Genomic DNA, 12,715 nt, shown 5'->3' with positions numbered 1-12,715 from the left:
GCGACGATGAATTATTTGTGGAAACTTTGGAATCGAGAATTAGTCGAAAGAATGTAACACGAACTAAATATTACGAACGAACATAATATGTAACGAACTACATAGTAGTAATAGATAATAAATAACAATAGATAAAGCGATAGGTGAGAAAGAAATAGTGTACATTGCGAGGGCAATATTATATACAGTTACGAATAGTTTTAAGAATAAAAAAATAAAGAAATCAGGGATAAGAAAATCGTATTGGAAGCTTGGTTTTGGGGAAAACTGGCAGGAGGTTATTCCAATAAATATAAGTTGCAAACGAAGAATCGAATTTTAGCGAGCGAGAGTAATCTCCGCTTAGGTTCTGTTTTATTGGTAAAGATTTGACTCTACCTAAAAAGAGCAAAACGATCCATCAAAATTACATCAAAAGATCTTATTGGAATTCTAGAAAAAGACGTTAACGTTGACGAAACTAGGCATAAAATATCACAAAAATAGTTGACCAACGCGGTATAGTAATTTGCAGTTTTTCTGACAAGTACGTACGCATTTATGCAATTATCCTCGAGCTTTTATCATTTCGTCCTGCCTTCTCCCTTACGACACACAAGTATACATGTACATATACCTGTATATCGATGCGCGATAACGATAATGTATCAACTATATCGTGGATTAGAGTAGCGGTATCATAAAACTGTGGCGCGGTTCGTTTCGACGTTAGACGAGACTGAAAATATCAATCGTGGGATTTCTTGATATCGTAATCACGCTTGGATTCGACACATGATGCAATTCATATTTTTTATTCGTTATACATATTCGTTCGTATTACTGAGAAAATATTATTTATGCAAACCACGAGTCGAAAACACGAGTTAATCGCTAATGACAAAACATTCTGTCAGTTTTACGACGATCTTTTCACGAGAACGATGCGAATCTATAGACAGAAGTTAGATAACTTAATTTCAGAAATACCGATTTATTGATCTTCTGGCTTATGAATATTCTTCGAAATCCTATCGAACTTCGATCAGTCAACGATATAATTTCAATCGTCACGTTTATTATGAGCTGATAAAATATTTATTAAGTCGATAATAGAGAATATTTACACCAGCAAATATCCATAATTTAGCAAATATAGTACAAAGTGTATAAAATATCTAGTAAAAGCAAGTAGCAAATATAATGGTACTTTAACTCGAGGACTTAAAAGGTTGATAAAAAAGTTATAGATATAATAACGCAACGTTGTAAATTTATAAAGCTAAAAATGTTATAAAGTATAAAATTCTCGCAATGCTATAAAATTTCTATGAAAAATTCGCTTTGTCGATTGTACGAAACGATCGATACTACAACGACTCTACAAAATATCCGACATTTATATTAAGAAATCAAATAAAGCAGTATTCACTGGCTCGAAAATATTCCACGAGCCACGGAACGTATTTAGAAATCCCACCGTCTCTTTGCACATCTCTCTATGTGGAAATTAATGGAATCCAGCTTGTCATTTATCACGGCAATTTCACGTCAAGGTGAAAAGCGAGAAAGTAAGGTTATCATTCATTCTCCAAGGTCGTTTTACTCCGTAAACGTTTCGGCTCTTTCTCGGAATAATTTTTATCTCAAAAACATTCTAATTTACCTTATACTCACTGCGATAAAAAGCTTATTTAGCATTAAGGAGATAAATTTTCGGTATGTGCAACCGTGCGAAAATTGAAGAATATTTTGTAACATTTTTAAAGGCAATGGAACGTGGAACAACCCCTTTGACTCGTTCGATGAGAGCTGGTCTAAGTACGGCAATCGTAGATTGCTTTATCTGTTTCCTCCGATAACGCTCGAACAATGGCTGATAAAAAAAGGAGTAACAGAGGAAAATACCGTGGTTATTAAGAGAGGAAGCGCCTCTATTGAATTAGATCGCCCGTGTATTTTAAAATCGTGGAGATAAAGGGAAGCGTCGTCGCGCTTTCGTATGAAAATAAATTGAATTAAAATAGAAGGAAAAATGGAGAAAAATCGAAGAACAAACCGATTTCATATTTTCAGATTTCCAATTTAAAGGTTGCTGAATATTTCACTTTCTAAATTGTTCGGATATTATCGATCCGATGAGTTTTTGACGACATATTTGCTTCCAACATTAACGAATCTTTAATACGTGGAAGCTAAAATATGAACGAAGACATTGTCGTATTATCGAATTCCTAAGCTTCGTGTTTTTCCAATTATCGTCGCACAATTTCAGAAAATATTTAACAGAAGTTCCAACTTCTTCAAATTCTTATCTATGGAGACTCGAAAGACTAAAACTTTTCGAATCGGAACACGTTGCCTGACAAATAGCACGTACACTTTTCACTCGTGATAAATCTATTTACCTCGATGATATTAATAAATGATTGTTATAAAAAATCCATGAATCTTCCACTGAAACGTTCAGTATGAAAATTAATATGTAAATATATACATCGATTAATCGAACAAATCACTCGATCACTGATGGTAGATCGAATGTGAACGACCGAGTGACTTTACTACTCACAGTGTCAAGTTTAAAAATGTCTTTTACAATATCTAATATCGAATAATGTCATAACCGCAATTATTTATAAAAAACGAAAGAGTGGCAAACGTCGAACCTAAGCAACAGTTATCTAAATAGACAGACACAGCTATCGTAACGTCCTTGCAAAAACGTTTACGGTTAACTATCGCCTATGTAATACGAGACGCCATTTTGCAAAAAAAAAAAAAAAATCGAATATTTTTAGCTGGACGGAATATAGTAATACTCTTTTTACTGCAGAAAAAACGAAGAAGATATTAGTATAGTGGAAACGTACAATTCTATCTGAATTTTCAAGTGCTCGATCTTTGAAATTCTTCAATTTTTCATTTTTTCAAATGCTCTAACTTTCCATTTTCCAAGCCCGAAAATTACCACAGTTTCGAATCTTCGAATCTACGAACTTACAAATTCCCAACCTTTCCAAGCTTCGTAACATGAAAATTCCCACTTGTATAACTTTTCGGAGCTAAAACGCGGAGCTAAACCACGTGCTGTTACCGATTCCAAACACAAAATTACCATTTTCTTCGCTTCGAGAAACCAATTTTCATCCTATCTAATATTTACCATTTAAAGCACCAATTCGTATAAACTTCCCACTCGATATTTGTCGCTAAAAAGTTCGGCAAGAATGCGAAAACGAATAAACACGATCCACGAAACGAAAGGGAGCATTATCTTTTTCTGTTTCCAAAGGAGGAAACACGAAGATACCGGACTTTCGAGAAAAAGTCGATCCACGACATCTAGATCGTAGAAGGCAGCGAACATTAGAGGCCACGGTACGGTGAACTCCTCGTGAACAACCTTCATCCTTTCCAATTTGTTCCTACGGGTTGTACTGATGCGTGACAGCGATCAAGGAAGCGAGACTTGCGTAAAAAACGCGCGTACGGCCGACGGGAATGCTGAATGAACACGCTACCTCTCAACGAAACGAGCCGGGACCGTTTTCCATTCCAGCCTCGGTTTCAGAAATTCAAGGAGACTCCGAGTTATGGTAGTATAGTAAATGGCTAAGGTATTTCGTTAGCGATTAGACCGCGGATTTTTATCCATACGTAGGAAATTTTTAAGTGTAAAAGTGCACAAAATGTACGTAATGTGTAAAAATATGAATACAAAATATCCAGAGTACAGTACTTGGTATAATATTCAGTGGATGAAGCAAATTCCTACGTACATAGTATACAATTCAATTTGTTTAATTATTACAGGTTTATGAAAATACGAATTTGCATTAAAATTCCCAGTCTAGTAATGATGATTGAGCGGTGTTGTAATATTCTGAATATCTAAGATATTTTAGTATGTAGTAGATAATTTAAAGATTAAAGTAAGCACATGATAATATCGTTAATGAGATTTGAGTATTTTCTATAGCTAAGTGAATTATTATTGAAGAAATATGATTTCATATATGTATGGAAAATGATTTTGTGCGTGCGAAACTGAGAACAATGAGTTGAGAACAACTACTGGAATATATTACAATATTCCACCTGGTTAAAATATTTCGGCAATAACGATTCTGGATCAGTAAATTCTAAGTTATGCTGATATCGTAAATGGTTGAAATATCTTGATAATAATATGATTAAAATATATTATTACGTATATTACGTATATATTAAACGTTTTGAGTTGAATCAATTATTCGAGAATTGTGAATTCTATCCTATCTCATTAACGAGGAGCACGATTTTAGATAAGGGAATCCTAAATTAGCGATACATATCGTTAAGAGTAAAAATTGATGGTTACATCGTAAGCGGTTAGGAATATTTTTCGTTGTAGGTGAATTATTAAGGAAGCGTGAGTGATCATTTTCTTGATATAATTTTAATAAAATAGCACATGGAAAGTTAAGAAAACGAGTAAAGTAAAGTTGCTAATTTAATACTTGCGATTTATCTCTTAATAATTTTATCTAAATTCAACTAGTAAATTCCGAAATATTAGATGTCACAGCGAAAACCGATTAATAAAGTCACAGCTACTTCGTAAAGTATACTAAAGATCAAGGCTACGTGCAAAAACATTTCCTTCTTTTCTTTTCTTTTTTCCTTTTTTTTTTTTTTTTTGCCAATGGACACATGTAGATAACGACGTAACGGAATTAATGGCAAAACATGGATTATGCACGGCCTGAATAAATAAACGATAACAAGTGGAGGATGTGCAACTTTATCGCTGGAACGATACCAGGAAATGCATTTTTTAATGATTCACGCTTCCCCTTCGACTTATATACACTTCTTAAGAATTATATAATTTGTCAATAAAATAGCTTGATTTGTAAACGTACAGTTATAGAATACCAGTACGGATTTATACAAACGTTTATCAGTGAAATAAATCAATTTGTGAATGTCTATCTACAGAATTCGACTTTAGATTCATACAAAAAATTTGTATATTATAATTCCTAGAATTCTGTACACTATCATAGAATTAATCGTTATTAATTTATTTCCTGAGGTCGATCGACGTTATATTAATATTTTATTACGTACGATATTACATAAACGCGGAGACACATCATACTAAGAAAATTCTTATGATTCATGACATCATTTAAATCGTTAAAGCAAAGTCCGAAGATCCAATCTCCTGAAATATTATACGCTCCATAAAATTAAAGGATCGCTAAATAATCCAACAGATATCCATTTTTGAAACGTTGCAACTTCGTGAAAAAAAGAAATTAGCAATTTAGCGATCATTCGATTTTGCGGACGAGTGTATTAATTAATAAACATTATACGTGTCAGTGATACGATCTTGTTTTCTTTGTTCTTATCATCTTACGAGAGTATGATATCGGAATTCGATAGTGCATTTATTGTTAGTGTTACAAAACAATGTAAAACATGATAAATCGTGACGAACGTGTGGCATCGTCACGAAATATAAACGTTAGAAAGAGAGTGATTTCGTGGTATCGCGAGTGTAGCTTCCTTCTCAGCTACGTGTTTCCGCTCGTGAACTCGGTACACGGTTGCTTCCGGTTTGTGCACCAAAAGCCAGCGAACCACGACACTCCTAGTGGTGGTTGCCACTAACACGACGTTATGCTTCGTTCTATCGCGAAGCCTAATTAGATTAGATACTTAATCAACGGTCATTGTATAGGGAAGACACTGTTCTCAGAGTCTGGTAAACGTATGAAATCGAAATCGCTTCGATTTACGAGAATAAAATCACAAATCTATGAAAAGAAATAGCTAATAAAAATCATTTGGCGAAACGCTTTGACAAGGTATTAAATAATCAGTGTCTATATTCATTTTATACAGAGTGCTCGATACAGTGATCGATATTTTGTGTAACTTTTATTATGTTTATATTATTTAGAGTTTCTTACAGGCAAATATTTCCAAGTTTCGAAATAACTCGATTTCATAAATAAATAGAGGAAAAAAGAAAAGGAGATTTTGTGCCATTTAATGTTATTTTATATTTTGCTTTACGATTCGATATTTAATCCTTACAACACTATTTACTATTTTAGTCGCATAGCATTCAACACGAATACTGAATATTTCATTTAATCTTGTCAGAGAGTTTTACTAAACGATTTTTTTTAAACAATCAATATTTTCATAGATCTGTAGTTTTATTAACATAATAATAACACAGATAGTAAATATTTATGAAAATGGAAACAAAAACATTTTACTTTGTTACATACCGCATATCATTGACCGTTAACGAATCTAAACTATTATGTTCTACAGAATATATCCTTTGCAATATTTATAGAGGTGCACCGTTAATCGTCACAATGAGCATTCTATCAGAATGTGAGAAATACCTACTTCTACGCATTTCCTTCTTTAAAGCTTATCGTCCAACGATCGTTTTTTAAAAGCTACGTAAAGAAAAATTGGAACACGTTGATTTCATGAATAGATGTAAGCATTTTTAACTGGAATTATTATTTGCCTTTCTGATATATTTTTGCCCAAACCGCCGTGATTATCCCCACTATAGTTTTAATAAGAAATATCAATTTACAGATAGACGGTACATATTTCACACGAGTTGTGAAAACAAAATATTCCTATTACCATTCCAAAACATACATTTCCACAATATACCCATTAATCACAAGCAATTTCAGTAATTATTTTTAATTCCTCTTACACTACGTATATATTTACATCATAGCAAACGTGTATTTCATAGAGGTCAAAAAATTAATTAACCAGTCGATCGTCAATTGTACCAATAAGCTTCGATATTTAGTGAAACTATCTCTGTCGCTATTTATATGATTAAGGCAATCATCCATACCGCATACTAATTTTTTAATAAGCGTATGTCTGCGACAATCGCCTCGTAGCTCTTATGTACATTCCCATAATCATTAATAACAGTCGTTAACGCTAATAAAATTTAAACAATTTCTATATAACTCACGCCATTCCAAACAAACCATAAACTCGTAAAAATGTTCCATATAAAATGTTCAATTATCATTATTAATTTTTTCAGTCAGTACGTATATTTTATAAACTACTTAGAATAAGAAATTTTCCTGGCAGTAAATTTGAGAATCTTGCGAATAAAGAAGATGGTCAGACCAGCCAGCATTTCGCGATTCCTCGAACGAGGTCTCAACTTTGCTTTTTAAAAATTTCTTTCAGGCTAGTCGAGACCTAGTTCAGTCCCAATGGTGCTTTAAATATTATATCAGGGTGGAAGTGAACATCAGAAGTGTACGACGTTGAACTGGAGCACGACTTTCGAGGCGATTTTGTTGCCGCCATTGCTTCGGACCGTACGATCCGAGTCCTTGGCGACTCGTACCCTAGTTTTACCGCAATTTAGTACATGTGATACGTCCCACATCGTTTTAAATCGTCACGGACCAGCCGCTTGCACAACGATCGCGTTAAAAATAGCGATGTCAGAAAACGACACTGTAATTGGGAGAAATCAAAGAAACAATCTTTGATCCCGTGCAGACATAACAAATCGCCGGCACGTTAGGAGGAAGATCCCGACCAACGAGGCTGATTTATTCCAGAAAAAATTCTTCGAATCCTCACGCTTGTCACGAGTTCCAAGGAGAACTCCACTAGTCATATAGTTAACTATTATTTTTTTCTAAAAGGACCATTTGTGCTAGATACAAAGTCTGACGATGTGGCGATAAATTAGTCACGGTTCTCAACTTGGAATAATGATTTTCCTTTCACGCCTTTCGTGGAATGCTATGCGGCTCTTTGGATATATTATATTAAGAAAGAATACGTGCCACTATTATGTCTTAAAGACGATGATGTAGAAAAGAAAGTAACAGATGCTCGCTTCGGTCGTCGTTCAAAACATTAGAATTTATAAGTAACTTTTTGCAATATTCAAGCGAAATGAATTCCACAAACAGAATGATTCTACGGAATTCAAATAGGAGGAAGATAGTACTATTAGATCGCGTTTGAAATTCAAATGCATTAGTCGGTGAAAAAAAAACATAATTATAATATGCACTACTAACTTATATTCCTCGTGCATTTAACGTCTTAACCGCATGCATTTTTATATAATATTAAGAATAAGATATAATAACAACGAACAATAACATTTAATAATATCAATTATCAACGATATTTAAAGATACATTCATGAGATCAACTTCTCCTAGCGTTTTCCCCACATGCAGTGCCAGAATCTCACCTTCAATGTCGCAGTGTATAAAAAGGACAAACGCAGACATAAAAAGTGATTGCAAGAAATAAACGCGCATATGGTCAAGGCGAAAAGCTTCGTATCGGCTCGGTTGCCAACCAAACCTTCTTCCTAACAAATCTCTGTCCGTAATAGAAATTGAAAGGCAATCTGTGCCTCCGCGATGGCTCGTCATATTTGGGGGAGGGGGTCAATCCCCTTTTACTCAATTACGTCATCTCTCAGACGGTACTGTAGAGGCGTATACTACTACGCTTTCCAGCGAACCGAGTCGTTAAACTTAACGGTGACCACCACGGGGAAAACCTGCGTCTGTTGTTCCGCGCAACAAAGGAAAAGACGAGACGAAAAAACCGAGAATGGTCTGTTGGCGAAATTTAATTCATAGATAAATTCCAATGTAACTCGTACTTTATATATCGAACTTCAAAATCTCAAAATACAATAAATTCAGGAAAATTTTAGCTGCAATAGCCGGAGATGGCTTTGCATCGAGTAAGTCCAATAAATGTTCTTGATCCAAATTGATCGTTACGATAAGTCCAGGCATTAATCTTCGGACAAGTTTTTATACAAGTAACAGGGAACCGATTCCTGACCTACATTAAATCAATTTACGATCGCTTGCTATGCCTTGCATTAACACGTAGAAAACAAAATTTAGACAAAATAAAGTACTTCGAATGACGGGGATTTAAATACATAAGATAAGGTCTTTGTATCAAATTCTTTCGATTTGGTTTTGCTTTCAAGTTTTTATCTCCAGTAATAATTACAAACAGAGTGGCTTTCCTACGTTTGTAATACTTCAAGCTACAAAAAGACCCAAAAACCATATATTATCGTATTTATATATAAATTCTGTAAACCGTATATCATAGAGAAAAAGAAAAGAATTAAATTAGAACTTTTCATAATAAAATTCGCTAAATATACGCCTGCTACTGTATATCTTCTTCGGTAGTAGTAATTAAACATTTTTTACTGCTTTTAATAGCTACTATATGCCTCTAAACTTCCGTTAGAACGATTCAAAACCCGTTCTTCCAACCAACTATGTACATATTATTTTATAAGAATCTATGTAAAAACAGACACTCGTTAACCCAGCGATCCAGAATTCGCAGACACGATCGGTTATTTTTACAGACATTTTTTACGACACCTTGTTCCATCGTTTCATCTAACGTTATCGCGATTTTTCTTTATTGCGTAACGAAAGACAAGAGGCAAATCTTTGTCTTTTCCGTCAGAGAGAACACGTAGATGGTGCACGGTTACGTACAGTGCACCACACTGACAGTATCTTCGTAATCGCTCTTAATTAAACTAAACTAAGGTCTTAGTATTAAAAAAATCTTTTGCTCGTTAAAAATGGAAAGAAACATAATTCGAGATAACAATGTGACACACTTTGGCTATTCGATATAACGTAATATACGAATACGTAAATTCTCGTTTACCTTTCAATAAAAAAAAAAAAATATAACGAATTTGTTTTTCTTTGAGCCTGTATAATATGAAAAATATTAACTCTGTTGCAAATATTCCTTATAGTAACTCGTGCAAGTATTTGAACACTTACTATAAAAATAGTCACGTATGTCACGTATATACTCGACTGTCTGGTGTAAGCGTGTTACATAAAACATTTTGAAATTTCATTAGCGCTGCATGAGATACGACTATCGCGATTATATTCGTAAAATTTCAATTCGATCTAAAATCGTATCGTACGCAAAAGTTGGAAAGCGTTTACTGTAAATGTACATATTTGATGAAAAATTAGTATACAGCACGAATAGCTGATTTTAAACGTATGATAAGTGTTAAACATCGTCCCACTGAGAATAGAGACTTACTGATACAATGTACAATCGACTGTTTCAATATTTCGATGATCTCTGAAAGATGTACGCTTGCATTAGCATTGACCACAAAAAGTATTTACACTTTGCCTTCTTCCGAATGAAATATATTTTGATCGCGTTCTACATACATTTCATTTTCATAGAATTAAATTTTTATACTCATACTCTTAAATAATACGAAATTTAATATACTTGAAGCCAATTGATCAATATATGATACACGCAATAACGAATAGCAATAATATTCAAATACTTCTCGTAACTACCGTATAGGATTATGATAAACTATAGCTTGGTTCTTGATGGGTTAACAAATTAAAAATCATTTACTACGATAGCAAATTCACGCATAACCATGTCGTTAATAAAGATTCCATGCTCGAAGGAGCATGATCGTTAAGGAAGGTTGGTAGTAAGGAGGCGCCAGGTCAAGTGGAAAGGAAATTATGCGATGAATATTCGATAAGAAGGTAAATTTCATCGGATCCTGTCAAAGAGTAATTAGCAAACGATAATATAATTGGTCGGTGAGGGAAGAAGAGGCGTCGAGAAGGCGGTCAGTGACTAATATAGCTGTAAACACGATGCAAATGACGTAATCATGCGAATCAGGATGGATTGTATTGGACAAATAAACGTTCGTGTAAATATTAACTCGACGATTACCGCACGTTCCCTGATTTAATTCTCTCGATTTTGAAATATTTTCTGAATGGATTTGGAAATTAGAAACGGTGACAATTATGAATGAGGCTTTAAATTTATGACGTAAATAAATTTCTGTCTACCGTTTTCTGTTGCAAATTGTTGTTGTCCATATAATATCCAATTCTTTATTTTCGATCAACATTTTACTGTTATAGCGCTTGTTCGTGATAAATATGAATCGATAGTGTGGTAAACTCGTAGCATAAATTTCAGCTTCTTTCGAACATTCTCCTGTCGCGAACTCTTTTTTTAAGTAGATCAACGTTCAATGTTCAATGTTCCATCTACTTGGAACTGAAACTCCTTCGCTGAAATCTATACGTAAGTCATAATTTTATCAAAAACATCGATAGTTTATATAATTATAAATTTTTAAAATAACGATAAAAATGTTTAACGACGTAATCGAAATGTAATTCTTTCGCTTCCCCCGGCACTGAAAAATGTAAATGTGGGAGCGTAAGGTGCGACAAGCTGTTTATACAGGTGAATAAACTGACACTAATATGCGCAGCCTTTTACACTCCAACATTAAACATTTCTCGTTGAACGATATTATAAAATGAATACTCGATGTAGATTTAAAAATATTTTTATCATCATGTGTACGAAGAGTAACCGAACCGTAACGAAACAGCTCTTCTTTTCCTCCGTGGAAACTTGAGTTTCGTAAAATAATTACGACGAGATATTCCATTACAATTACGTAAGTTCCACTCTTGAAGGTAAAAATAGCCGGTATAAATTAATTAAGAAGCTAAACAGTTGCCGAGTTGAAACATAATATTAAAACGCTTATTGGATGGGTCTTAAACGATTTACAGGGCTTTAAATGTCAGGTTTAATTAAGAAGCGTCTAATATCGGAAAATAATTGAAAAGTTTGAAAGGCCGCAAATTCAAAAAGTTGAATATTTGAATAATTCGAAAATCATAGAATTAAAACTTTCGCGATTTCACAAAATTTGATCGAAGGCATCAAAATTTTCAAGTCCTAACATTCTGGAATTTGAATATTCATAAATTTCAATATTCCGACATTCTTATATTTCAAAACTTTTTAATTCTAAAATCCTACAGTTTTTAAATTGCGAAATTAGGGAGTTTGAAAATTTAAATACTGAAGAATTCCAAGTTTTGAGAATTAAATTAAAGAATTCGGAAATTCGCAATCTTTACCTAATACAAAATAACTGGACGTTCAAATAACCATCGCAAAGAGTCAATATCATCCACTTTAATTTCCTCAATTGAAATTAACCAACATACTTTGCCACGGATAACCTAACCCAACGACTTCCTCTTCTAAAACGTCCATTACGCCCAACGAATCAATACCAAAGATACTTGCGACCGCCTCCAGAAAACGTAAGAAGTGAAATACCTCGATTCAATCTCTATTGTTCATCTACAGGAACCGCGGCAAACTAATTACACGTTAACAAGCTTTGGCAATGCAATCTGTCAGCAGAAGCAGGAAGCAGAAATACGAAACACGCGTCTTACCTATTTTTCTTCGACACTCGTTTCCTCTCGTTCGTTTACCTATCGAAAACTTTCTCGTATCGCGAGGATTCAACGCGTGAGAGAAATGGACTATATCCATCCTCGTGCGAGTACAGGTAACGTTCCTGGCACACATACTTTGCAAACACGGTTTTCGTACGAGAAGTATACGAATTTTTGGTAGAACAATGTCGGAAAATTAAAGGGAAACTGCGATGTACAATAAAGCGAACTTAGTAGGAGAACGATCTTCCAAGTCTAATTGTGATATACGATTTATTGACGAAAAAATATCGGTCACGAGGGCTGCTCTGTTATCAAATGAAAGAAAATTAGGACATTTTTGTATATAGCAG

At 34.0% G+C, this 12,715-nt stretch overlaps 1 protein-coding gene across 1 annotated transcript in view; it reads right to left on the bottom strand.

The window, feature by feature from the left end:
- LOC117210574 (cyclic AMP-responsive element-binding protein 3-like protein 2) overlaps nt 1-12,715 on the bottom strand; it is a 48,088-nt gene that overhangs the window by 29,131 nt on the left and 6,242 nt on the right. The window lies entirely within an intron of this gene.

The sequence above is a fragment of the Bombus bifarius genome, unplaced genomic scaffold (genome assembly GCF_011952205.1).
Source record: "Bombus bifarius isolate JDL3187 unplaced genomic scaffold, Bbif_JDL3187 scf7180000008206, whole genome shotgun sequence".
Lineage (NCBI taxonomy): Eukaryota > Metazoa > Arthropoda > Insecta > Hymenoptera > Apidae > Bombus > Bombus bifarius.
This window is presented reverse-complemented; position numbering and strand designations above follow the sequence as displayed.